The following is a 27,282-nucleotide window of genomic DNA, read 5'->3' on the forward strand; positions in this document are numbered from 1 at the left end:
CACACCATTTCTCTCTGCGCATTCACTCTCTCTGCCTCCTGCTCTGTGAGGCGAAAGAGAGAGAGCTGTGTCTGTGTTGTCCTGCTGTAGCCCAGGCTGAAAGAGAGAGACAGAGGACGGCTCGTGAGAGGAGGAACCGTCACTACAGTGCACCGAAGGAGAGGAAGAGAAGGAAGAAAGAAGAGGAGAGAAGAAGAAGCCCCACTGTACCCAGGAGATCCAGGGAAAACCCTGGTAAAAACATCCAGGGAGAGAAGAAGAAGCCCCCACTGTACCCAGGAGATCCAGGGAAAACCCTGGTAAAAACATCCAGGAGAGAAGAAGAAGCCCCCACTGTACCCAGGAGATCCAGGGAAAACCCTGGTAAAAACATCCAGGAGAGAAGAAGAGGCCCCCACTGTACCCAGGAGATCCAGGGAAAACCCTGGTAAAAACATCCAGGAGAGAAGAAGAGGCCACCACTGTACCCAGGAGATCCAGGGAAAACCCTGGTAAAAACATCCAGGGAGAGAAGAAGAAGCCCCCACTGTACCCAGGAGATCCAGGGAAAACCCTGGTAAAAACATCCAGGGAGAGAAGAAGAAGCCCCACTGTACCCAGGAGATCCAGGAAAACCCTGGTAAAAACATCCAGGAGAGAAGAAGAAGCCCCCACTGTACCCAGGAGATCCAGGGAAAACCCTGGTAAAAACATCCAGGGAGAGAAGAAGAAGCCCCCACTGTACCCAGGAGATCCAGGGAAAACCCTGGTAAAAACATCCAGGGAGAGAAGAAGAAGCCCCCACTGTACCCAGGAGATCCAGGGAAAACCCTGGTAAAAACATCCAGGGAGAGAAGAAGAAGCCCCCACTGTACCCAGGAGATCCAGGGAAAACCCTGGTAAAAACATCCAGGGAGAGAAGAAGAAGCCCCCACTGTACCCAGGAGATCCAGGGAAAACCCTGGTAAAAACATCCAGGGAGAGAAGAAGAAGCCCCCACTGTACCCAGGAGATCCAGGGAAAACCCTGGTAAAAACATCCAGGGAGAGAAGAAGAAGCCCCCACTGTACCCAGGAGATCCAGGGAAAACCCTGGTAATAACATCCAGGGAGAGAAGAAGAAGCCCCCACTGTACCCAGGAGATCCAGGGAAAACCAAGTGAGAACCAGCCAGACCAGGTGGTCATGGAGGCCCAGGTGAGGGATCTATCCCTCCTGTCTCCCCTGGGTACCAACGAGTCCCTCCCTCCCCCCACCTTGACCCCGGCTGTACCCCCTTATGTGAAGCTAGGTCTCACTGTGGTCTACACTGTCTTCTACTCCCTGCTGTTCATCTTCATCTATCTACAGCTGTGGATGGTGCTGCGCTACAAACACAAGAGGTTCAGCTACCAGACAGTGTTTCTCTTCCTGTGTCTGCTGTGGGCTGCGTTGAGGGCCGTCCTCTTCTCCTTCTACTTCAGAAACTTTGTGACAGCCAACACACTGGGACCATTCCCCTTCTGGCTGCTCTACTGTTACCCTGTATGCCTGCAGTTCTTTACCCTCAGCCTCATGAACCTCTATTTCGCACAGGTGAGTTTAGCACAGGTGAGTCAGTACACCCTGTCTCTGTGTGGACCCTGCCTCTGTTTTAGCACATGTGAATGTCGTCCATGTGAAATAGCTAGCTAGTTAACTATGGCGCACTGGTAGCAAATCTATCGATATCGTGCAGTGACGTCAACTGTGACTCAAGAATGGGTGGTGAGTGTTGTTGTGTGCCGACGGCCTCTGTTTTCGGCCCAGCTCTGGGCATACGGGAAGCAACACTGTTACAAGTGGAGCAGATCCACATGTATGAGACCAGTCAAGTTGTAGGTTGTTGAGGCCAGAGATGAGACCATAGCTGTGTTCCAAAACCCATACCAACATACTGTGTAAGACATAATATATACTTTTAGCAGTGGCGACCCACAGTTTTGCATGTTATTTTGGCATTAATACGTGTCACATATCAGTTTGCAAATAATGTAAAAAAAAAATCATCAACATAATTGAGTCAATAAAGCCACCTGCAGACTTGGTCTCTTCTTTGCTTTCCTGACTGAGGCAGCTCCAAAATGCAGGTGTTTCAGCCTAGATCAGTGCTTTCCTGACTGAGGCAGCTCCTAAATGCAGGTGTTTCAGCCTAGATCAGTGCTTTCCCGACTGAGGCAGCTCCTAAATGCAGGTGTTTCAGCCTAGATCAGTGCTTTCCTGACTGAGGCAGCTCCTAAATGCAGGTGTTTCAGCCTAGATCAGTGCTTTCCTGACTGAGGCAGCTCCTAAATGCAGGTGCTTCAGCCTAGATCAGTGCTTTCCTGACTGAGGCAGCTCCTAAATGCAGGTGTTTCAGCCTAGATCAGTGCTTTCCTGACTGAGGCAGCTCCCTAAATGTTGAGGCTGAATGAACTGTTTCGCTGCCAGACAAGGCTCCGCTGATAGTGTAGCAATGGTAAGGTGTTCGGACTGCTGTTGGGACAGCGTAATGTAGGCCCTAACAGTTTGTGGGCACCGTGTGTCACCGTTATAGTGCAATGAATGTTTTGTTTAGTGTTGTGTTGTGTAGTGGCTTTGCTGGCATAAAAAGAAAGTGTTTGCCTCACCAAGATTTACATGCTAAAATCGTCCCCTGACTATTAGTTAATTTTAGTATCGGTGTTCTTTCAGCTGAGCGTACTAGCTTTACCTGTCTACCCGAAGCTGATGCTGTTGCTATGCAACCTCTTGCTAGCTTGTTAGCATAACAAATGACTAGCTAGACATTTTACGACTTTGGCTATGTTCGTAAAGTCACTCTGGATTGCCAGAATGCGCTCTGGGCGTTTGTAAAAATTCAAAGCGTTGTCAGATTGCCCTTAGGTAAATTCAGAGCGTTCAGAACGCACACCGGACGCTCTGGCCAAGGAGTAGGGTTGATCTGAGCATTCTGACCTCACAATGGCAGTCAAGCACCCAAGCTAACTGGCTAACCTGCTAACTACTTCCAGACACAAATGAGAGAACACTTCACTCTGACCATTTTACTCTCCCTAGCAGAGCTGGCTAGGCTGTTTTCATGTTATCCAGAGCGTTGGTGACTGTAACTGTAATGCTGGCAAGAATTGAATTAATATTTTTTGCAGACATCGGCCATATTAGACGGGTGTTGAGCGTTCATGAATTAATCAGTTATTCTGCGCTCTGGCACACTCAGACGAGAGTGCTCTGAAATCAGAGAAGATAATTTACAAACGCACCCGAATGTCCATTGAGAACGCACAACAACTATACCACTTAGCTAAGAATGACGTAAATAATCATGTCAATAAACGTTGGGTAGTTAGTTAGATAACATATAGTTAATATACTGGCAAGTTCGATGTATTAGTAGACAACTAGCGTTAGGGAGCTAGCTAACATACCGGTAATATACATACTGATTACTGCTGTAATGACATGCTTTGCGGTTCATAAGGACAGCGTAGCTAACAAACAGTCAGCCAACAACATAATGTTGTTGTTTACCTTTATTTAACCAGGCAAGTCAGTTAAGAACAAATTCTTATTTTCAATGACGGCCTGGGAACAGTGGGTTAACTGCCTGTTCAGGGGCAGAATGACAGCTCGGGGGTTTGAACTCGCAACCTTCCGGTTACTAGTCCAATGCTCTAACCACTAGGCTACCCTGCCGCCCCAATAATGTGTAACTTATTTGAAAATTCATTACAGTATTACATTACTCAACATTCGTTGCATATTTTCCGCCATTTTCTTCAAATCTGAAAATGTTGTGAAGCCACACCCATTTTCTGAAGAATTGCATTATGGCCATAAAAGCAAGGAAATGTGTCCAATGCTTGTACACTTCGTATTTTGGCAGATGTAGTACAACATCCGGGAACCTTTAGCATACTAATTATATCCATACTATGACTAATAAGCATACAACATAGTACATACTCATTTTACATCACAAATAGTACGCTTAGTGCGTTACTATGCGTATTTGAACACAGCTCATGTCTCTCTGAGAGGTCAGGGGTCAGAGGTCAGGGTGAAGGCCACCATTTGGCACAGCAGTCAGACACAGACGCCGGAGCAAAAAGCTGCAACATAGTTTTGTCTAGTTTAGGATTTGTTCAAAGCTTGGCTCGTGAAACGCTCCATAAACCGAATGAGACTACAGAACACTTTACGATTCATCATTGTGCTGCTCAGACTGGAGTCCTATTGTGGCTAAAGGACCTGCTCAGACTGGAGACATTTGGTGGAAGAGAAAGAGTTGGGATGAGATGTTTGGTGGGAGAGAAAGAGAGTTGGGATGAGATGTTTGGTGGGAGAGACAGAGAGTTGGGATGAGATGTTTGGTTGGGAGAGAAAGAGAGTTGGGATGAGATGTTTGGTGGGAGAGACAGAGAGTTGGGATGAGATGTTTGGTGGGAGAGACAGAGAGTTGGGATGAGATGTTTGGTGGGAGAGAAAGAGAGTTGGGATGAGATGTTTGGTGGGAGAGACAGAGAGTTGGGATGAGATGTTTGGTGGGAGAGAAAGAGAGTTGGGATGAGATGTTTGGTGGGAGAGAAAGAGAGTTGGGATGAGATGTTTGGTGGTAGAGAAAGAGTTGGGATGAGATGTTTGGTGGGAGAGAAAGAGAGTTGGGATGAGATGTTTGGTGGGAGAGACAGAGAGTTGGGATGAGATGTTTGGTGGGAGAGACAGAGAGTTGGGATGAGATGTTTGGTGGGAGAGAAAGAGAGTTGGGATGAGATGTTTGGTGGGAGAGACAGAGAGTTGGGATGAGATGTTTGGTGGGAGAGAAAGAGAGTTGGGATGAGATGTTTGGTGGGAGAGAAAGAGAGTTGGGATGAGATGTTTGGTGGGAGAGACAGAGAGTTGGGATGAGATGTTTGGTGGGAGAGACAGAGAGTTGGGATGAGATGTTTGGTGGGAGAGAAAGAGAGTTGGGATGAGATGTTTGGTGGGAGAGAAAGAGAGTTGGGATGAGATGTTTGGTGGGAGAGAAAGAGAGTTGGGATGAGATGTTTGGTGGGAGAGAAAGAGAGTTGGGATGAGTTGTTTGGTGGGAGAGAAAGAGAGTTGGGATGAGATGTTTGGTGGGAGAGACAGAGAGTTAGTTTGAAGACTAGGAACATGTCTCACTCCTACAACAGAAGCATTACTTGTATCAGTTAGTGGCTCTAGCAGATGTTAGTGGCTCTAGCAGATGTTAGTGGCTCTAACAGATGTTAGTGGCTCTAGCAGATGTTAGTGGCTCTAGCAGATGTTAGTGGCTCTAGCAGATGTTAGTGGCTCTAGCAGATGTCAGTGGCTCTAGCAGATGTTAGTGGCTCTAACAGATGTTAGTGGCTCTAACAGATGTTAGTGGCTCTAGCAGATGTTAGTGGCTCTAACAGATGTTAGTGGCTCTAGCAGATGTTAGTGGCTCTAGCAGATGTTAGTGGCTCTAGCAGATGTTAGTGGCTCTAGCAGATGTTAGTGGCTCTAGCAGATGTCAGTGGCTCTAGCAGATGTTAGTGGCTCTAACAGATGTTAGTGGCTCTAACAGATGTTAGTGGCTCTAGCAGATGTTAGTGGCTCTAGCAGATGTTAGTGGCTCTAACAGATGTTAGTGGCTCTAGCAGATGTTAGTGGCTCTAGCAGATGTTAGTGGCTCTAGCAGATGTTAGTGGCTCTAGCAGATGTTAGTGGCTCTAGCAGATGTTAGTGGCTCTAGCAGATGTTAGTGGCTCTAGCAGATGTTAGTGGCTCTAACAGATGTTAGTGGCTCTAGCAGATGTTAGTGGCTCTAGCAGATGTTAGTGGCTCTAGCAGATGTTAGTGGCTCTAGCAGATGTTAGTGGCTCTAACAGATGTTAGTGGCTCTAGCAGATGTTAGTGGCTCTAGCAGATGTTAGTGGCTCTAACAGATGTTAGTGGCTCTAGCAGATGTTAGTGGCTCTAGCAGATGTTAGTGGCTCTAGCAGATGTTAGTGGCTCTAGCAGATGTTAGTGGCTCTAACAGATGTTAGTGGCTCTAACAGATGTTAGTGGCTCTAGCAGATGTTAGTGGCTCTAGCAGATGTTAGTGGCTCTAGCAGATGTTAGTGGCTCTAGCAGATGTTAGTGGCTCTAGCAGATGTTAGTGGCTCTAGCAGATGTTAGTGGCTCTAGCAGATGTTAGTGGCTCTAGCAGATGTTAGTGGCTCTAGCAGATGTTAGTGGCTCTAACAGATGTTAGTGGCTCTAGCAGATGTTAGTGGCTCTAGCAGATGTCAGTGGCTCTAGCAGATGTTAGTGGCTCTAGCAGATGTCAGTGGTTCTAGCAGATGTTAGTGGCTCTAGCAGATGTTAGTGGCTCTAGCAGATGTTAGTGGCTCTAGCAGATGTTAGTGGCTCGAACAGATGTTAGTGGCTCTAACAGATGTTAGTGGCTCGAACAGATGTTAGTGGCTCTAGCAGATGTTAGTGGCTCTAGCAGATGTTAGTGGCTCTAACAGATGTTAGTGGCTCTAACAGATGTTAGTGGCTCTAGCAGATGTTAGTGGCTCTAGCAGATGTTAGTGGCTCTAGCAGATGTTAGTGGCTCTAACAGATGTTAGTGGCTCTAGCAGATGTTAGTGGCTCTAGCAGATGTTAGTGGCTCTAGCAGATGTTAGTGGCTCTAGCAGATGTTAGTGGCTCTAACAGATGTTAGTGGCTCTAGCAGATGTTAGTGGCTCTAGCAGATGTTAGTGGCTCTAACAGATGTTAGTGGCTCTAGCAGATGTTAGTGGCTCTAGCAGATGTCAGTGGCTCTAACAGATGTTAGTGGCTCTAGCAGATGTTAGTGGCTCTAGCAGATGTTAGTGGCTCTAGCAGATGTTAGTGGCTCTAACAGATGTTAGTGGCTCTAGCAGATGTTAGTGGCTCTAGCAGATGTTAGTGGCTCTAGCAGATGTTAGTGGCTCTAACAGATGTTAGTGGCTCTAGCAGATGTTAGTGGCTCTAGCAGATGTTAGTGGCTCTAGCAGATGTTAGTGGCTCTAGCAGATGTTAGTGGCTCTAGCAGATGTTAGTGGCTCTAACAGATGTTAGTGGCTCTAGCAGATGTTAGTGGCTCTAGCAGATGTTAGTGGCTCTAGCAGATGTTAGTGGCTCTAGCAGATGTTAGTGGCTCTAGCAGATGTTAGTGGCTCTAACAGATGTTAGTGGCTCGAACATATGTTAGTGGCTCGAACAGATGTTAGTGGCTCTAACAGATGTTAGTGGCTCTAGCAGATGTTAGTGGCTCTAGCAGATGTTAGTGGCTCGAACAGATGTTAGTGGCTCTAACAGATGTTAGTGGCTCTAGCAGATGTTAGTGGCTCTAGCAGATGTTAGTGGCTCTAGCAGATGTTAGTGGCTCTAACAGATGTTAGTGGCTCTAACAGATGTTAGTGGCTCTAGCAGATGTTAGTGGCTCTAGCAGATGTTAGTGGCTCTAGCAGATGTTAGTGGCTCTAGCAGATGTTAGTGGCTCTAGCAGATGTCAGTGGCTCTAGCATACCTTAAGGGAAGAATTCGGCAGTACCTGTATGGTTAGTGAGAAAGTCCATATTGCAAATGTACGGTCCCTTACTAGACGTCCGAAATCGTTTGTAAAATTCGCGGACGGCGTCGGGCCGAGCGGCAGGGCCGGACCTACCAGGAAGTCATCAAATGAACGTTGTCGGACATTCGGTTTCCGTTTACAAAAATAATAAGATTTATGTCATTTTTCCCATGTCCCGGAAATTCCCACAAGAGGGCATAAGCAATCATATGGCTATTGCTACAAAACATCACGATTCACGACGGGGCCTTATCTCGAAAACTGAAAATATTTAGAAGCCGAAACTCGGTGAGCGTAGGGGGGCGGCATAATGGGCAGTTGGCCCCGAACAAGATGGCGTCTAGGCCTCAACGGTTTTTGAGTTATGGCCATTTATCTGGGATTAAAGGTCCAAAATGAAAATAGAGAAATTATTTTTCCACTTCACGTCAAAGTCAAGGAGCCTCCGGTGTCAATAAAAAAGAACCAGCCATTTATCTATCGTCATTTAAGAGAAATCGTACAACGACACCTTGGTGATGTTCACGGATAGGTGTTTTTTTTTTTTCAACGGTTACAGATCCAGTTGCAGGTTGTTCTTACGAATCTTTTTAAAGTGTGCTGCGGAGCTCTGCGAGATTTCTGTGATTTTCTATGATTTTCTGAAATAACACACACTCACTAAACCCTCCGTAAATAACTCAGTTCTTAACGTAAAGACTTAAAACTCAGGATTCTGTAAAGGCATACCCCAATCATGATATGAGTTTATTTATAGCTTCCTGTGCCAACCGGAAGTGCCTTTAATGGTGTCACAGTGGCAGTTTCCATGGGTTAAAAAGGTCAGATCTTTTCAAAACTTCATATGTGTGACTAGGTAACCCTCATGAACTGTAAATCAGTCATTTCTCCCAGCAGATGTCAAAGAAAAGCTCTCACACGCACACACAGCAAGGATGGAGTGAAAAAGTGTGGTTCTTAAAGACACAGAGAGCAGGCAATGGCATAAACATAATGTCTAGGCCGTGCCGAGTTCAACGAGATATCCCGCTTGACCGTAGCTCGCTCGGTCTGAGCGCAGCGACCATTAGAAAAGTAGGCCCAAAATGAAGCCTGCCCCACAACGTCATTTGCTTTTGGGTGACAGTGAGAGAACCGTTAGGGTGAGAAGCACAATTCGACCTCAGGTACGTTCCTAAGGTCCTCCTGATCCGTGCAAGCCTAACCTTGACCATGTGGCATTAACCCTTAATAGTTAAAAGAAGGTGTTTACTTCAAAGAGTTTGCATTGACTTCTCTCCCCATAGGAATACATTGCCTGCACCCCTAAATTCAACCTGAAGCCTATGTGGGTTATGAATGACTTATGAACCTGTCTTCTATGACAGTCCATCAGACCACTATGAGGTCTACCTGTGCCAATTATAAGCTTCCTGAAGCAACCGGAAGTGGTTGAAATCACCTTATCAGTGTTGATCCATACACTGCATGCAGTTTGATAGACATAGTGCATTCAACCCTGTGTAGATCAGTCAATTCTTAACTTAAAGACTTAAAACTCAGGATTCTGTAAGTGGCTATGTCAATCAAGACTGTGTTTACTTATAGCTTCCTGTGCCAACCGGAAGTGCCTTTAATTGGGTCACACTGTCTGTTTTGAAGGGTTAGAAAAGTCACATCTCTCCAAAACTTCATATGTGTGACCAGGTAACCCTCCTAAACTGTAAATCAGTCATTTCTCCCAGCAGATGTCAAAGAAAAGCTCTCACACGCACACACAGCAAGGATGGAGTGAAAAAGTGTGGTTCTCAAAGACACAGAGAGCAGGCAATGGCATAAACATAATGTCTAGGCAGTGCCGAGTTCAACGAGATATCCCGCTTGACCGTAGCTCGCTCGGTCTGAGCGCAGCGACCATTAGAAAAGTAGGCCCAAAATGAAGCCTGCCCCACAACGTCATTTGCTTTTGGGTGACAGTGAGAGAACCGTTAGGGTGAGAAGCACAATTCGACCTCAGGTATGTTCCTAAGGTCCTTCCGATCCGTGCAAGCCTAACGTTGACCGTGTGGCATTAACCCTTAATAGTTAAAAGAAGGTGTTTACTTCAAAGAGTTTGCATTGACTTCTCTCCCCATAGGAATACATTGCCTTTACCCCTAAATTCAACCTGAGGTCTATATGGGTTATGAATGCCGTATGAACCTGTCTTTGGTAACAGTCCATCAGGCCAGTGTGAGGTCTACCTGTGTTGATTCTAAGCTTCCTGGACCAACCGGAAGTGGTTAAAATCACCCTAAAAGTGTTTTTCCATTACCTGCCTGCAGTTTGATAGACATAGTGCATTAAACCCTGTGTAAATCAGTCAATTCTTAACGTAAGGACTTAAAACTCAGGATTCTGTAAAAGCATAGCCCAGTGAGGATATGTGTTGACTTATAGCTTCCTGTGCCAACCGGAAGTGCCTTAATTGGTGTCTCAGGGGCTGTTTCGAGGGGTTAAAAAGTCAGATCTGTCCAAAACTTCATATGTGTGATTAGGCAACCCCATGAACTGTAAATCAGTCATTTTTCCCATAAAATTTCAAAGGAAAACTAAATCACACAGACACACAACTTGGAAGGAGGGACGTATTGGGGTTTGTAGAGACAGACAGTGCCTCCAATAGTTAGCTTTGTTCGAGCTAAAAAAGAACCGTCAGACCTAGAGTTCGAAACTTTAGAAACCTGTTCTAGACCTCGGGTCGATAGTGCGTGGTGAGTTAGGTGGCTCTAGAAGGTTCTCGGACCGAGAAATAGCCTCGTACATTTGCAATGATTTCAATTCATTTTGACCATTACGAAAATGGCGACATTTAGAAAAGTCTCAGAGACACAAGACTAGGTGCATTGGAACCGGCTCGGCCCATAGAGACGGACCCCAACGTTTCGGTCCGATAGCTCATTCAAGGACCCCATAGCAAGGCATGGAAAAAGTGGATTTTCAGCACCAATTAGGGTTTTACTCGGGCACCGAAGGACCTATCGAGCCGAAACTCGGGATTCGGGGTCGCCTCACATAGGCCTTCACATAATGTCTGACCTGGACCCGCAGCTAGAACGTAACTATGTGTTTTACGTTTTTATTATGTTTTAAACTAAAGGCGCTGTGAATTATGGGCCTGCTCTGACATATATGATAGTTGGCTTCTAAATGAGTTGGAAAAAGTGGGTTTGGTGTCAATTGGTATCAGTTTGGTGTCAAAATGACATCTAATTGACTGATGGACACTGACTTGCTAGTTGACTTTTGTACATTAGCAATATGTTTAAACGGAGAGGGACCATCACCAAAAGTGACATTCTGAAATCAACCCTAACGAGCCATGGAGATGAACCAGAATCACTGCCCAGCTATCCCGAGTTCATCGGGCCAGTCAATTTCACATTCCTGCAGGATTTTTATAGCATGACAAATTCGTGATGGTACCTGCCCATTGAACCACATTGCAAATGCACAGTGACTTTGCAAAAGTGAGAAAACATAAACAAATGGACATGATGAAATCAACACAACGAGTGATGGAAATGTACAACTATCACTGCTCAGCCATCCTGTGTTCATCAGACCAGTCAATTTTGCATTTTTGAGCATGTCAAATTTCATATGGTAAATGCACATTGAAACATATTGCAAATGCACGTGCACTTACAATATGATTCTATAGTGAAAAAAATCACCTAATGGACATGATGAAATCAACACAACGAGTGATGGAAATGTACAACTATCACTGCCCGGCCATCCTGTGTTCCATCAGACCAGTCATTTTGAATTTTAAATGCATTTACAATATTTTTATTTTTGGGTTACCAGTTGCACAACAATGCACGTGCATTTGCAATATGATTCTATAGTGAAAAAACATCACCTAATGGACATGATGAAATCAACACAACGAGTGATGGAAATGTACAACTATCACTGCTCGGCCATCCTGTGTCCATCAGACCAGTCAATTTTGCATTTTTGAGCATGTCAAATTTCATATGGTAAATGCACATTGAAACATATTGCAAATGCGCGTGCACTTGCAATATGATTCTATAGTGAAAAAACATCACCTAATGGACATGATGAAATCAACACAACGAGTGATGGAAATGTACAACTATCACTGCCCGGCCATCCTGTGTTCCCATAGCAGCATTAATATCAGAATTTTTGTAAATGCATTTACAACCATATTTTTATTTTTGGGTTACCAGTTGCACAACAATGCACGTGCATTTGCAATATGATTCTATAGTGAAAAAACATCACCTAATGGACATGATGAAATCAACACAACGAGTGATGGAAATGTACAACTATCACTGCTCGGCCATCCTGTGTCCATCAGACCAGTCAATTTTGCATTTTTGAGCATGTCAAATTTCATATGTTAAATGCACATTGAAACATATTGCAAATGCGCGTGCACTTGCAATATGATTCTATAGTGTAAAAACATCACCTAATGGACATGATGAAATCAACACAACGAGTGATGGAAATGTACAACTATCACTGCTCGGCCATCCTGTGTTCCCATAGCGAGCATTAATATCAGAATGACCGGTAAATGCATTTACAACCATATTTTTATTTTTGGGTTACCAGTTGCACAACAATGCACGTGCATTTGCAATATGATTCTATAGTGAAAAAACATCACCTAATGGACATGATGAAATCAACACAACGAGTGATGGAAATGTACAACTATCACTGCTCGGCCATCCTGTGTCCATCAGACCAGTCAATTTTGCATTTTTGAGCATGTCAAATTTCATATGGTAAATGCACATTGAAACATATTGCAAATGCGCGTGCACTTGCAATATGATTCTATAGTGAAAAAACATCAACTAATGGACATGATGAAATCAACACAACGAGTGATGGAAATGTACAACTATCACTGCTCGGCCATCCTGTGTCCATCAGACCAGTCAATTTTGCATTTTTGAGCATGTCAAATTTCATATGGTAAATGCACATTGAAACATATTGCAAATGCGCGTGCACTTGCAATATGATTCTATAGTGTAAAAACATCACCTAATGGACATGATGAAATCAACACAACGAGTGATGGAAATGTACAACTATCACTGCCCGGCCATCCTGTGTTCCCATAGCGAGCATTAATATCAGAATGACCGGTAAATGCATTTACAACCATATTTTTATTTTTGGGTTACCAGTTGCACAACAATGCACGTGCATTTGCAATATGATTCTATAGTGAAAAACATCACCTAATGGACATGATGAAATCAACACAACGAGTGATGGAAATGTACAACTATCACTGCTCGGCCATCCTGTGTCCATCAGACCAGTCAATTTTGCATTTTTGAGCATGTCAAATTTCATATGGTAAATGCACATTGAAACATATTGCAAATGCGCGTGCACTTGCAATATGATTCTATAGTGAAAAACATCACCTAATGGACATGATGAAATCAACACAACGAGTGATGGAAATGAACAACTATCACTGCCCGGCCATCCTGTGTTCCCATAGCGGGCATTAATATCAGAATGACCGGTAAATGCATTCACAACCATATTTTCATTTTTGGGTTACCAGGTGCCTATTTTCAATCACCAGTTGCACAACAATGCGTATCCATCAGAATATTTTAAACATCCATAAAGCACTCATGACGGACTCCATAGATCAACACAAGAGTGATGGAAATGTACAACTATCACTGCATGGACAATGTGTCCGTCAGACCAGGTAAATGCATTTACAACCATATTTTTATTTTTGGGTTACCAGTTGCACAACAATGCACGTGCATTTGCAATATGATTCTATAGTGAAAAAACATCACCTAATGGACATGATGAAATCAACACAACAAGTGATGGAAATGTACAACTATCACTGCTCGGCCATCCTGTGTTCATCAGACCAGTCAATTTCACATTCCTGCAGGATTTTTATAGCATGACAAATTCGTGATGGTAATGCCCATTGAACCATATTGCAAATGCACAGTGACTTTGCAATATGAAAGTGAGAAAACATAAACAAATGGACATGATGAAATCAACACAACGAGTGATGGAAATGTACAACTATCACTGCTCAGCCATCCTGTGTTCATCAGACCAGTCAATTTTGCATTTTTGAGCATGTCAAATTTCATATGGTAAATGCACATTGAAACATATTGCAAATGTTTAGTTGCACACGTGCACTTGCAATATGATTCTATAGTGAAAAAACATCACCTAATGGACATGATGAAATCAACACAACGAGTGATGGAAATGTACAACTATCACTGCTCAGCCATCCTGTGTCCATCAGACCAGTCAATTTTGCATTTTTGAGCATGTCAAATTTCATATGGTAAATGCACATTGAAACATATTGCAAATGCGCGTGCACTTGCAATATGATTCTATAGTGTAAAAACATCACCTAATGGACATGATGAAATCAACACAACGAGTGATGGAAATGTACAACTATCACTGCCCGGCCATCCTGTGTTCCCATAGCGAGCATTAATATCAGAATGACCGGTAAATGCATTTACAACCATATTTTTTTTTTGGGTTACCAGTTGCCAACAATGCACCATTTGCACAATGATTCTATAGTGAAAAACATTTTAATGGACATGATGAAATCAACACAACTCAGTGATGGAAATGTACAACTATCACTGCTCGGCCATCCTGTGTTCATCAGACCAGTCAATTTTGCATTTTTAGCAACCAAATTTTTATTTATGGTAAATGCACATTGAAACATATTGCAAATGCACGTGCATTTGCAATATGATTCTATAGTGAAAAACATCACCTAATGGACATGATGAAATCAACACAACGAGTGATGGAAATGTACAACTATCACTGCTCGGCCATCCTGTGTCCATCAGACCAGTCAATTTTGCATTTTTGAGCATGTCAAATTTCATATGGTAAATGCACATTGAAACATATTGCAAATGCGCGTGCACTTGCAATATGATTCTATAGTGTAAAAACATCACCTAATGGACATGATGAAATCAACACAACGAGTGATGGAAATGTACAACTATCACTGCCCGGCCATCCTGTGTTCCCATAGCGAGCATTAATATCAGAATGACCGGTAAATGCATTTACAAGCATATTTTTTTGGGGGGTTACCAGGTGCCTATTTTCAATCACCAGTTGCACAACATGCGTATCCATCAGAATATTTTAAACAGTCCATAAAGCACTCAGGACGGACTCCATAGATAGAGGGCCGTAGTAGGGTACTCCCATAGCGGGCATGGACAATAGGCGTCCCGGTAAATGCATTTACAACCATATTTTTATTTTTGGGTTACCAGTTGCACAACAATGCACGTGCATTTGCAATATGATTCTATAGTGAAAAACATCACCTAATGGACATGATGAAATCAACACAACGAGTGATGGAAAGGAACAACTATCACTGCCAGGCCATCCTGTGTTCATCAGGCCAGTCAATTTCACATTCCTGCAGGATTTTATAGCATGACAAATTCGTGATGGTACCTGCCCATTGAACCATATTGCAAATGCACAGTGACTTTGCAAAAGTGAGAAAACATAAACAAATGGACATGATGAAATCAACACAACGAGTGATGGAAAGGTACAACTCTCACTGCTCGGCCATCCTGTGTTCATCAGACCAGTCAATTTTGCATTTTTGAGCAAGGTCAAATTTCATATGGTAAATGCACATTGAAACATATTGCAAATGCACGTGCACTTACAATATGATTCTATAGTGAAACAACATCACCTAACGGAGATGATGAAATCAACACAACGAGTGATGGAAATGTACAACTATCACTGCTCGGCCATCCTGTGTTCATCAGACCAGTCAATTTTGCATTTTTGAGCAAGGTCAAATTTCATATGGTAAATGCACATTGAAACATATTGCAAATGCACGTGCACTTGCAATATGATTATATAGTGAAAAAACATCACAAAATGGACATGATGAAGTCAACACAACGAGTGATGGAAAGGAACAACTATCACTGCCCGGCCATCCCGAGTTCATCAGGCCAGTCAATTTTGCATTTCTGCAGGATTTTTGAGCATGTCAAATTTCTTATGTCATTTGGCCCACAAAAAAATTCCTTATGCACAATTTAAAAAAATATATAAAAAATATGATAATAAAATTGGACAAAAGTATATTCATACAGTTCTTACACATGTGTAATTGACAAAAAAATTGAAAGAATTTCAAAAAACGGTCCAGAAAGCACTTTTTAAGGGTGTGTGAAGTTTTTTACAAAATTTTGACATTTTTGACTTTTGACTTTTGACTTCCTATGAAATCATATTGAAATTGGACAAAACATATTCCTTATGCGCATGTAAAAAAAAAAAAAATTATGATAATAAAATTGGACAAAAGTATATTCATACAGTTCTTACACATGTGTAATTGACAAAAATCGAAAGAATTTCGAAAAACGGTCCAGAAAGCACTTTTTATGGGTGTGTGAAGTTTTTACAAAATTTTGACATTTTTGACTTTTGACTTTTGACTTCCTATGAAATCATATTGGAATTGGACAAAACATATTCCTTATGCGCATATAAAAAAAAAAAAAATTATGATAATAAAATTGGACAAAAGTATATTCATACAGTTCTTACACATGTGTAATTGACAAAAAATCGAAAGAATTTCGAAAAACGGTCCAGAAAGCACTTTTTTAAGGGGTGATAAGTTTTTGACAAAAAAAATTTCATTTTTTCAAAATTTTACTTTTGGACATTGACTTGGGTTACATCTCCAATATGAAAAACCCCGGTGGAGCGCATTTGCCCCCTGTTGAATTTTTAAAGTGTTACAACTGGCAATTACCATATGGCATTTGCAATACACTTTGCATGAATCAACGCCGAATTGGGTGGTATTGGCCAATGTGTATATGGTTTGTCCGATGCCAATGACTTGCCATTCATTTTTGTCCAAAGATGTTAGTGGCTCTAACAGATGTTAGTGGCTCTAACAGATGTTAGTGGCTCTAACAGATGTTAGTGGCTCTAGCAGATGTTAGTGGCTCTAGCAGATGTCAGTGGCTCTAGCAGATGTTAGTGGCTCTAGCAGATGTTAGTGGCTCTAGCAGATGTTAGTGGCTCTAGCAGATGTCAGTGGCTCTAACAGATGTTAGTGGCTCTAACAGATGTTAGTGGCTCTAACAGATGTTAGTGGCTCTAACAGATGTTAGTGGCTCTAGCAGATGTCAGTGGCTCTAACAGATGTTAGTGGCTCTAGCAGATGTTAGTGGCTCTAGCAGATGTTAGTGGCTCTAGCAGATGTTAGTGGCTCTAGCAGATGTCAGTGGCTCTAGCAGATGTTAGTGGCTCTAACAGATGTTAGTGGCTCTAGCAGATGTCAGTGGCTCTAGCAGATGTTAGTGGCTCTAACAGATGTTAGTGGCTCTAACAGATGTTAGTGGCTCTAACATATGTTAGTGGCTCTAGCAGATGTTAGTGGCTCTAGCAGATGTCAGTGGCTCTAACAGATGTTAGTGGCTCTAGCAGATGTTAGTGGCTCTAGCAGATGTTAGTGGCTCTAGCAGATGTTAGTGGCTCTAGCAGATGTCAGTGGCTCTAGCAGATGTTAGTGGCTCTAACAGATGTTAGTGGCTCTAACAGATGTTAGTGGCTCTAGCAGATGTTAGTGGCTCTAACAGATGTTAGTGGCTCTAGCAGATGTTAGTGGCTCTAGCAGATGTTAGTGGCTCTAGCAGATGTTAGTGGCTCTAACAGATGTTAGTGGCTCTAACAGATGTTAGTGGCTCTAACAGATGTTAGTGGCTCTAGCAGATGTTAGTGGCTCTAACAGATGTTAGTGGCTCTAACAGATGTTAGTGGCTCTAACAGATGTTAGTGGCTCTAACAGATGTTAGTGGCTCTAGCAGATGTTAGTGGCTCTAACAGATGTTAGTGGCTCTAACAGATGTTAGTGGCTCTAACAGATGTTAGTGGCTCTAGCAGATGTTAGTGGCTCTAGCAGATGTTAGTGGCTCTAGCAGATGTTAGTGGCTCTAGCAGATGTTAGTGGCTCTAGCAGATGTTAGTGGCTCGAACAGATGTTAGTGGCTCGAACAGATGTTAGTGGCTCTAGCAGATGTTAGTGGCTCTAGCAGATGTTAGTGGCTCTAGCAGATGTTAGTGGCTCTAGCAGATGTTAGTGGCTCTAACAGATGTTAGTGGCTCTAGCAGATGTTAGTGGCTCTAACAGATGTTAGTGGCTCTAGCAGATGTTAGTGGCTCTAGCAGATGTTAGTGGCTCTAACAGATGTTAGTGGCTCTAGCAGATGTCAGTGGCTCTAACAGATGTTAGTGGCTCTAACAGATGTCAGTGGCTCTAGCAGATGTCAGTGGCTCTAACAGATGTTAGTGGCTCTAGCAGATGTTAGTGGCTCTAGCAGATGTTAGTGGCTCTAGCAGATGTTAGTGGCTCTAGCAGATGTTAGTGGCTCTAGCAGATGTTAGTGGCTCTAGCAGATGTTAGTGGCTCTAGCAGATGTTAGTGGCTCTAGCAGATGTCAGTGGCTCTAGCAGATGTTAGTGGCTCTAGCAGATGTTAGTGGCTCTAGCAGGGTCAAGAGACACTCCAACTGGTATTGCTGTGAAGCCTAGCAACTGTAATGTAGCTTAAGGCCGTTCTACTTCTTTGAACTCAGCGGTTTCAAAGGAATGTTTGGTGTCTTTAGGACAGAGAGAAAGCAGAAGTGAGAAAGCCTTGTTTTTTCTCATCCCTTTCAACAGAGAAACACAGAACATGTGATACAGTAGAATATCTGTGAGGTTTAAAGGGCATTTGTCTTTCTACAGGTTGTGTTCAAGGCAAAATCGAAACATGCACCAGAGCTTCTGAAATACAGGTACGATTTAATAAACACTAAGCACCATTCAACATACAATAATGTTCCATCCTACCGACACTATGCATACTAAAGTATGTGGACACCCCCTCTAAATTACTGGATTCGGCTATTTCAGCCACACCAGTTGCTCACAGGTGTATAATATCGAGCACACAGCCATGCAATCTCCATAGACAAACGTTGGCAGTATAATGGCCTTACTGAAGAGCTCAGTGACGTTCAACATGGCACCATCATAGGATGCCACCTTTCCAACAAGTCAGTTCGTCAAATTTCTACCCTGCTAGTGCTGTAAGTGCTGCTTTTGTGAAGTGGAAACGTCTAGAGCAACAACGGCTCAGCCGCGAAGTGGCAGGCACACAAGCTCACAGAACGGGACCACCGAGTGCTGAAGTACGTAGCCCGTAAAAATCGTCTGTCCTCCTCACTACTGAGTTCCAAACTGCCTCTGGAAGCTTCATGAAATGGTTTTCCATAGCCTGAGCATCCGCACACAAGCCTAAGATCACCGTGTGCAATACCAAGCATTGGCTGCAGTGGTGTAAAGCTCACCGCCATTGGACTCTGGAGCAGTGGAAACACATTCTCTGGAGTTATGAATCACGCTTCACCCTCTGGCAGTCAGACAGGCAAATCTGGGTTTAGCAGATGCCAGGAGAACGCTACCTGCCCAATGCATAGTACCAACTGTAAAGTTTGGTGGAGGAGGAATAATGGTCTGGGACTGTTTTTCATGGTTCAGGCCCCTTAGTTCCAGTGAAGGGAAATCTTAACGCTACAGCATACAATGACATTCTAGACGATTCGGTTGCAACAGTTTGGGAAGGCCCTTTCCTGTTTCAGCATGACAATGCCCCCCGTGCACAAAGCGAGGTCGATAAGGAAATGGTTAGTTGAGATCGGTGTGGAAGAACTTGACTGGCCTGCACAGAGCCTGACCTCAACCCTATCGAACACCTTTGGGATGAATTGGAACGCTGACTGCAAGCCAGACCTAATCGCCCAACATCAGTGCCCTAATATTCTTGTGCACAAATGATCTTGTGGCTGAAACGAAGTAGGTCCCCGCAGCAATTTTCCTACATCTAGTGGAAAGCCTTCCCAGAAGAGTGGAGGCTGTTATAGCAGCAATGTTCCTACATCTAGTGGAAAGCCTTCCCAGAAGAGTGGAGGCTGTTATAGCAGCAATGTTCCTACATCTAGTGGAAAGCCTTCCCAGAAGAGTGGAGGCTGTTATAGCAGCAATGTTCCAACATCTAGTGGAAAGCCTTCCCAGAAGAGTGGAGGCTGTTATAGCAGCAATGTTCCAACATCTAGTGGAAAGCCTTCCCAGAAGAGTGGAGGCTGTTATAGCAGCAATGTTCCTACATCTAGTGGAAAGCCTTCCCAGAAGAGTGGAGGCTGTTATAGCAGCAATGTTCCAACATCTAGGGAAAGCCTTCCCAGAAGAGTGGAGGCTGTTATAGCAGCAATGTTCCAACATCTAGTGGAAAGCCTTCCCAGAAGAGTGGAGGCTGTTATAGCAGCAATGTTCCTACATCTAGTGGAAAGCCTTCCCAGAAGAGTGGAGGCTGTTATAGCAGCAATGTTCCTACATCTAGTGGAAAGCCTTCCCAGAAGAGTGGAGGCTGTTATAGCAGCAATGTTCCTACATCTAGTGGAAAGCCTTCCCAGAAGAGTGGAGGCTGTTATAGCAGCAATGTTCCTACATCTAGTGGAAAGCCTTCCCAGAAGAGTGGAGGCTGTTATAGCAGCAATGTTCCTACATCTAGTGGAAAGCCTTCCCAGAAGAGTGGAGGCTGTTATAGCAGCAATGTTCCAACATCTAGTGGAAAGCCTTCCCAGAAGAGTGGAGGCTGTTATAGCAGCAATGTTCCAACATCTAGTGGAAAGCCTTCCCAGAAGAGTGGAGGCTGTTATAGCAGCAATGTTCCTACATCTAGTGGAAAGCCTTCCCAGAAGAGTGGAGGCTGTTATAGCAGCAATGTTCCAACATCTAGGGGAAAGCCTTCCCAGAAGAGTGGAGGCTGTTATAGCAGCAATGTTCCAACATCTAGTGGAAAGCCTTCCCAGAAGAGTGGAGGCTGTTATAGCAGCAATGTTCCTACATCTAGTGGAAAGCCTTCCCAGAAGAGTGGAGGCTGTTATAGCAGCAATGTTCCTACATCTAGTGGAAAGCCTTCCCAGAAGAGTGGAGGCTGTTATAGCAGCAATGTTCCTACATCTAGTGGAAAGCCTTCCCAGAAGAGTGGAGGCTGTTATAGCAGCAATGTTCCTACATCTAGTGGAAAGCCTTCCCAGAAGAGTGGAGGCTGTTATAGCAGCAATGTTCCTACATCTAGTGGAAAGCCTTCCCAGTAGAGTGGAGGCTGTTATAGCAGCAATGTTCCTACATCTAGTGGAAAGCCTTCCCAGAAGAGTGGAGGCTGTTATAGCAGCAATGTTCCAACATCTAGTGGAAAGCCTTCACAGAAGAATGGAGGCTGTTATAGCAGCAATGTTCCTACATCTAGTGGAAAGCCTTCACAGAAGAATGGAGGCTGTTATAGCAGCAATGTTCCTACATCTAGTGGAAAGCCTTCCCAGAAGAGTGGAGGCTGTTATAGCAGCAATGTTCCAACATCTAGTGGAAAGCCTTCCCAGAAGAGTGGAGGCTGTTATTGCAGCCATGGGTGGCAGCCAACTCCATATTAATGCCCCTGATTTTGTAATGAGACGTTCGACAGGCAGGTGTCCACATACATTTGGTCATGTAGTGTACTGTTCTCTATAGTCCCTCTGTCCTCTGTCCTCTGAACCTTACTGTTCTATACTCTATAGTCCCTCTGTCCTCTGAACCTTACTGTTCTATACTCTATAGTCCCTCTGTCCTCTGAACCTTACTGTTCTATACTCTATAGTCCCTCTGTCCTCTGTCCTCTGAACCTTACTGTTCTATACTCTATAGTCCCTCTGTCTTCTGTACCTTACTGTTCTATACTCTATAGTCCCTCTGTCCTCTGTCCTCTGAACCTTACTGTTCTATACTCTATAGTCCCTCTGTCTTCTGAACCTTACTGTTCTATACTCTATAGTCCTCTGTCCTCTGAACCTTACTGTTCTATACTCTATAGTCCCTCTGTCCTCTGAACCTTACTGTTCTATACTCTATAGTCCCTCTGTCCTCTGAACCTTACTGTTCTATACTCTATAGTCCCTCTGTCCTCTGAACCTTACTGTTCTATACTCTATAGTCCCTCTGTCCTCTGAACCTTACTGTTCTATACTCTATAGTCCCTCTGTCCTCTGAACCTTACTGTTCTATACTCTATAGTCCCTCTGTCCTCTGTCCTCTGAACCTTACTGTTCTATACTCTATAGTCCCTCTGTCCTCTGTACCTTACTGTTCTATACTCTATAGTCCCTCTGTCTTCTGTCCTCTGAACCTTACTGTTCTATACTCTATAGTCCCTCTGTCTTCTGAACCTTACTGTTCTATACTCTATAGTCCCTCTGTCTTCTGTCCTCTGAACCTTACTGTTCTATACTCTATAGTCCTCTGTCCTCTGAACCTTACTGTTCTATACTCTATAGTCCCTCTGTCCTGTGAACCTTACTGTTCTATACTCTATAGTCCCTCTGTCCTCTGTCCTCTGAACCTTACTGTTCTATACTCTATAGTCCCTCTGTCCTCTGTCCTCTGAACCTTACTGTTCTATACTCTATAGTCCCTCTGTCCTCTGTCCTCTGAACCTTACTGTTCTATACTCTATAGTCCCTCTGTCCTCTGTCTTCTGAACCTTACTGTTCTATACTCTATAGTCCCTCTGTCCTCTGAACCTTACTGTTCTATACTCTATAGTCCTCTGTCCTCTGAACCTTACTGTTCTATACTCTATAGTCCCTCTGTCCTCTGTACCTTACTGTTCTATACTCTATAGTCCCTCTGTCCTCTGTCCTCTGAACCTTACTGTTCTATACTCTATAGTCCCTCTGTCCTCTGAACCTTACTGTTCTATACTCTATAGTCCCTCTGTCCTCTGTACCTTACTGTTCTATACTCTATAGTCCCTCTGTCCTCTGTCCCCTGAACCTTACTGTTCTATACTCTATAGTCCCTCTGTCTTCTGAACCTTACTGTTCTATACTCTATAGTCCCTCTGTCTTCTGTCCTCTGAACCTTACTGTTCTATACTCTATAGTCCCTCTGTCCTCTGAACCTTACTGTTCTATACTCTATAGTCCCTCTGTCCTCTGAACCTTACTGTTCTATACTCTATAGTCCTCTGTCCTCTGTCCTCTGAACCTTACTGTTCTATACTCTATAGTCCCTCTGTCCTCTGTCCTCTGAACCTTACTGTTCTATACTCTATAGTCCCTCTGTCCTCTGAACCTTACTGTTCTATACTCTATAGTCCCTCTGTCCTCTGAACCTTACTGTTCTATACTCTATAGTCCCTCTGTCCTCTGTACCTTACTGTTCTATACTCTATAGTCCCTCTGTCCTCTGTCCTCTGAACCTTACTGTTCTATACTCTATAGTCCCTCTGTCCTCTGAACCTTACTGTTCTATACTCTATAGTCCCTCTGTCCTCTGTACCTTACTGTTCTATACTCTATAGTCCCTCTGTCCTCTGTCCCCTGAACCTTACTGTTCTATACTCTATAGTCCCTCTGTCTTCTGAACCTTACTGTTCTATACTCTATAGTTCCTCTGTCCTCTGAACCTTACTGTTCTATACTCTATAGTCCCTCTGTCCTCTGTCCTCTGAACCTTACTGTTCTATACTCTATAGTCCCTCTGTCCTCTGTCCTCTGAACCTTACTGTTCTATACTCTATAGTCCCTCTGTCCTCTGTCCTCTGAACCTTACTGTTCTATACTCTATAGTCCCTCTGTCCTCTGTCCTCTGAACCTTACTGTTCTATACTCTATAGTCCTCTGTCCTCTGAACCTTACTGTTCTATACTCTATAGTCCCTCTGTCCTCTGAACCTTACTGTTCTATACTCTATAGTCCCTCTGTCCTCTGTACCTTACTGTTCTATACTCTATAGTCCCTCTGTCCTCTGTCCTCTGAACCTTACTGTTCTATACTCTATAGTCCCTCTGTCCTCTGAACCTTACTGTTCTATACTCTATAGTCCCTCTGTCCTCTGTACCTTACTGTTCTATACTCTATAGTCCCTCTGTCCTCTGTCCCCTGAACCTTACTGTTCTATACTCTATAGTCCCTCTGTCTTCTGAACCTTACTGTTCTATACTCTATAGTTCCTCTGTCCTCTGAACCTTACTGTTCTATACTCTATAGTCCCTCTGTCCTCTGTCCTCTGAACCTTACTGTTTTATACTCTATAGTCCTCTGTCCTCTGAACCTTACTGTTCTATACTCTATAGTCCCTCTGTCCTCTGAACCTTACTGTTCTATACTCTATAGTCCCTCTGTCCTCTGTACCTTACTGTTCTATACTCTATAGTCCCTCTGTCCTCTGTCCTCTGAACCTTACTGTTCTATACTCTATAGTCCCTCTGTCCTCTGTCCTCTGAACCTTACTGTTCTATACTCTATAGTCCTCTGTCCTCTGAACCTTACTGTTCTATACTCTATAGTCCCTCTGTCCTCTGAACCTTACTGTTCTATACTCTATAGTCCCTCTGTCCTCTGAACCTTACTGTTCTATACTCTATAGTCCTCTGTCCTCTGAACCTTACTGTTCTATACTCTATAGTCCCTCTGTCCTCTGTCCTCTGAACCTTACTGTTCTATACTCTATAGTCCCTCTGTCCTCTGAACCTTACTGTTCTATACTCTATAGTCCCTCTGTCCTCTGAACCTTACTGTTCTATACTCTATAGTCCTCTGTCTTCTGAACCTTACTGTTCTATACTCTATAGTCCCTCTGTCCTCTGTCCTCTGAACCTTACTGTTCTATACTCTATAGTCCCTCTGTCCTCTGAACCTTACTGTTCTATACTCTATAGTCCCTCTGTCCTCTGTCTTCTGAACCTTACTGTTCTATACTCTATAGTCCCTCTGTCCTCTGTCTTCTGAACCTTACTGTTCTATACTCTATAGTCCCTCTGTCCTCTGAACCTTACTGTTCTATACTCTATATTCCTCTGTCCTCTGAACCTTACTGTTCTATACTCTATAGTCCCTCTGTCCTCTGTCTTCTGAACCTTACTGTTCTATACTCTATAGTCCCTCTGTCCTCTGTCTTCTGAACCTTACTGTTCTATACTCTATAGTCCCTCTGTCCTCTGAACCTTACTGTTCTATACTCTATAGTCCCTCTGTCCTCTGAACCTTACTGTTCTATACTCTATAGTCCCTCTGTCCTCTGAACCTTACTGTTCTATACTCTATAGTCCCTCTGTCCTCTGAACCTTACTGTTCTATACTCTATGGTCCCTCTGTCTTCTGAACCTTACTGTTCTATACTCTATAGTCCCTCTGTCCTCTGAACCTTACTGTTCTATACTCTATAGTCCCTCTGTCCTCTGTCCTCTGAACCTTACTGTTCTATACTCTATAGTCCCTCTGTCCTCTGAACCTTAATGTTCTATACTCTATAGTCCTCTGTCCTCTGTCCTCTGAACCTTACTGTTCTATACTCTATAGTCCCTCTGTCCTCTGAACCTTACTGTTCTATACTCTATAGTCCCTCTGTCTTCTGAACCTTACTGTTCTATACTCTATAGACCCTCTGTCCTCTGAACCTTACTGTTCTATACTCTATAGTCCCTCTGTCCTCTGTCCTCTGAACCTTACTGTTCTATACTCTATAGTCCCTCTGTCCTCTGAACCTTACTGTTCTATACTCTATAGTCCCTCTGTCCTCTGAACCTTACTGTTCTATACTCTATAGTCCCTCTGTCCTCTGAACCTTACTGTTCTATACTCTATAGACCCTCTGTCTTCTGAACCTTACTGTTCTATACTCTATAGTCCTCTGTCCTCTGAACCTTACTGTTCTATACTCTATAGTCCCTCTGTCCTCTGAACCTTACTGTTCTATACTCTATAGTCCCTCTGTCCTCTGAACCTTACTGTTCTATACTCTATAGTCCCTCTGTCCTCTGAACCTTACTGTTCTATACTCTATAGTCCCTCTGTCCTCTGAACCTTACTGTTCTATACTCTATAGTCCCTCTGTCCTCTGTCCTCTGAACCTTACTGTTCTATACTCTATAGTCCCTCTGTCTTCTGAACCTTACTGTTCTATACTCTATAGTCCTCTGTCCTCTGTCCTCTGAACCTTACTGTTCTATACTCTATAGTCCCTCTGTCCTCTGAACCTTACTGTTCTATACTCTATAGTCCCTCTGTCCTCTGTCCTCTGAACCTTACTGTTCTATACTCTATAGTCCCTCTGTCCTCTGTCTTCTGAACCTTACTGTTCTATACTCTATAGTCCCTCTGTCCTCTGTCCTCTGAACCTTACTGTTCTATACTCTATAGTCCCTCTGTCCTCTGTCCTCTGAACCTTACTGTTCTATACTCTATAGTCCCTCTGTCCTCTGTCTTCTGAACCTTACTGTTCTATACTCTATAGTCCCTCTGTCCTCTGTCCTCTGAACCTTACTGTTCTATACTCTATAGTCCCTCTGTCCTCTGTCCTCTGAACCTTACTGTTCTATACTCTATAGTCCCTCTGTCCTCTGTCCTCTGAACCTTACTGTTCTATACTCTATAGTCCCTCTGTCTTCTGAACCTTACTGTTCTATACTCTATAGTCCCTCTGTCCTCTGTCCTCTGAACCTTACTGTTCTATACTCTATAGTCCCTCTGTCCTCTGAACCTTACTGTTCTATACTCTATAGTCCCTCTGTCCTCTGTCCTCTGAACCTTACTGTTCTATACTCTATAGTCCCTCTGTCCTCTGTCTTCTGAACCTTACTGTTCTATACTCTATAGTCCCTCTGTCCTCTGTCTTCTGAACCTTACTGTTCTATACTCTATAGTCCCTCTGTCCTCTGTCTTCTGAACCTTACTGTTCTATACTCTATAGTCCCTCTGTCCTCTGTCCTCTGAACCTTACTGTTCTATACTCTATAGTCCCTCTGTCCTCTGTCTTCTGAACCTTACTGTTCTATACTCTATAGTCCCTCTGTCCTCTGTCTTCTGAACCTTACTGTTCTATACTCTATAGTCCTCTGTCCTCTGAACCTTACTGTTCTATACTCTATAGTCCCTCTGTCCTCTGAACCTTACTGTTCTATACTCTATAGTCCCTCTGTCCTCTGTCTTCTGAACCTTACTGTTCTATACTCTATAGTCCCTCTGTCCTCTGTCTTCTGAACCTTACTGTTCTATACTCTATAGTCCCTCTGTCCTCTGAACCTTACTGTTCTATACTCTATAGTCCCTCTGTCCTCTGAACCTTACTGTTCTATACTCTATAGTCCCTCTGTCCTCTGAACCTTACTGTTCTATACTCTATAGTCCCTCTGTCTTCTGAACCTTACTGTTCTATACTCTATAGTCCCTCTGTCCTCTGAACCTTACTGTTCTATACTCTATAGTCCCTCTGTCCTCTGTCCTCTGAACCTTACTGTTCTATACTCTATAGTCCTCTGTCCTCTGAACCTTAATGTTCTATACTCTATAGTCCCTCTGTCCTCTGAACCTTACTGTTCTATACTCTATAGTCCCTCTGTCCTCTGAACCTTACTGTTCTATACTCTATAGTCCCTCTGTCTTCTGAACCTTACTGTTCTATACTCTATAGACCCTCTGTCCTCTGAACCTTACTGTTCTATACTCTATAGTCCCTATGTCCTCTGTCCTCTGAACCTTACTGTTCTATACTCTATAGTCCCTCTGTCCTCTG

The 27,282-nt window shown here is 43.5% G+C and overlaps 1 pseudogene; it reads left to right on the forward strand.

Moving 5' to 3' along the window:
- Positions 1-638: 638 nt before the first annotated feature.
- Positions 639-27,282, forward strand: part of LOC127922836 (G protein-coupled receptor 137Ba-like) — a 43,378-nt pseudogene continuing 16,734 nt past the window's right edge.

Source organism: Oncorhynchus keta, unplaced genomic scaffold, assembly GCF_023373465.1.
Source record: "Oncorhynchus keta strain PuntledgeMale-10-30-2019 unplaced genomic scaffold, Oket_V2 Un_contig_2735_pilon_pilon, whole genome shotgun sequence".
Classification (NCBI taxonomy): domain Eukaryota; kingdom Metazoa; phylum Chordata; class Actinopteri; order Salmoniformes; family Salmonidae; genus Oncorhynchus; species Oncorhynchus keta.